Source organism: Apaloderma vittatum, unplaced genomic scaffold, assembly GCF_000703405.1.
Source record: "Apaloderma vittatum isolate BGI_N311 unplaced genomic scaffold, ASM70340v1 scaffold7149, whole genome shotgun sequence".
NCBI lineage: Eukaryota > Metazoa > Chordata > Aves > Trogoniformes > Trogonidae > Apaloderma > Apaloderma vittatum.
In genome coordinates this window covers 6,130-6,881 of record NW_009733466.1, presented here as the reverse complement: position 1 = coordinate 6,881, position 752 = coordinate 6,130, and the positions used below count along the sequence as shown (strand labels likewise).

Genomic DNA, 752 nt, shown 5'->3' with positions numbered 1-752 from the left:
CCTCCTGGGTGATGGTGCTCCCCAGGGCAGCAGCCGGGCTCTCGCTCACCTCCAGGTCATCTGCCGTCGTGCATGCCTCTTTCTTAAGAAGGAAAAAAATGCTCTGTGGGACACCCACTGAAAGTGCTTGTCACGCCCCACCCGCACCCCACCACCCCGTCTGCTTTGCAGGCAGGGCAGTTGCCAGCTCCAGCCAAAGCCTTGGCAATTCAGACAGCACTAGGGCTTGCCCTGGCTTCCCAGCGCAGCTCTCACTCCCCAGTTTTGTAGCCAGGGATGTGCTGGAGATGCTCACAGCCAGCCAGGAGGGGACTCCTGGTCACGTCCCTGCTGGGGAATGTCGCTGGAGGGGGACACTGCCAGAGCACGGCTCCTCCTGTGGCCGCAGAGCTGGGTGACAGGAGGAAGTAGAGGTGCATGTGGGTGCTGCAGTTGATGGGGACAAGGTGGGAGAGGAGAAGAGGACCTGCTGGAGGGGAGCTGGAGACGAACAGCAGCTGAGCTTAGCATCCGCAGCACGTCTCGCATTAGCTAATTAGTGCTTCTGTGCAAGCCCGCCTGGCTACGCGGGGATGGGCAGGGTGCAGGGCAGGGAGGATGGGGGAACACGCAGGGAGCAGGGGAGCGCTGCCTGCAGATACCCCCCCTTCCTCCCTCCTCCCCACTAACGAGATTGCTGGGACGAGCCTGTCCTTCCAGCTCACCTTCCCGCAACCCCCAGGCTGGGGGATTAGCAGCACTAATCCTTCCAG

At 62.1% G+C, this 752-nt stretch overlaps 1 protein-coding gene across 1 annotated transcript in view; it reads right to left on the bottom strand.

Moving 5' to 3' along the window:
- Positions 1–752, bottom strand: part of LOC104278802 (ras-associating and dilute domain-containing protein-like) — a gene marked incomplete at its 5' end in the record, with an annotated part of 9,216 nt that overhangs the window by 2,340 nt on the left and 6,124 nt on the right.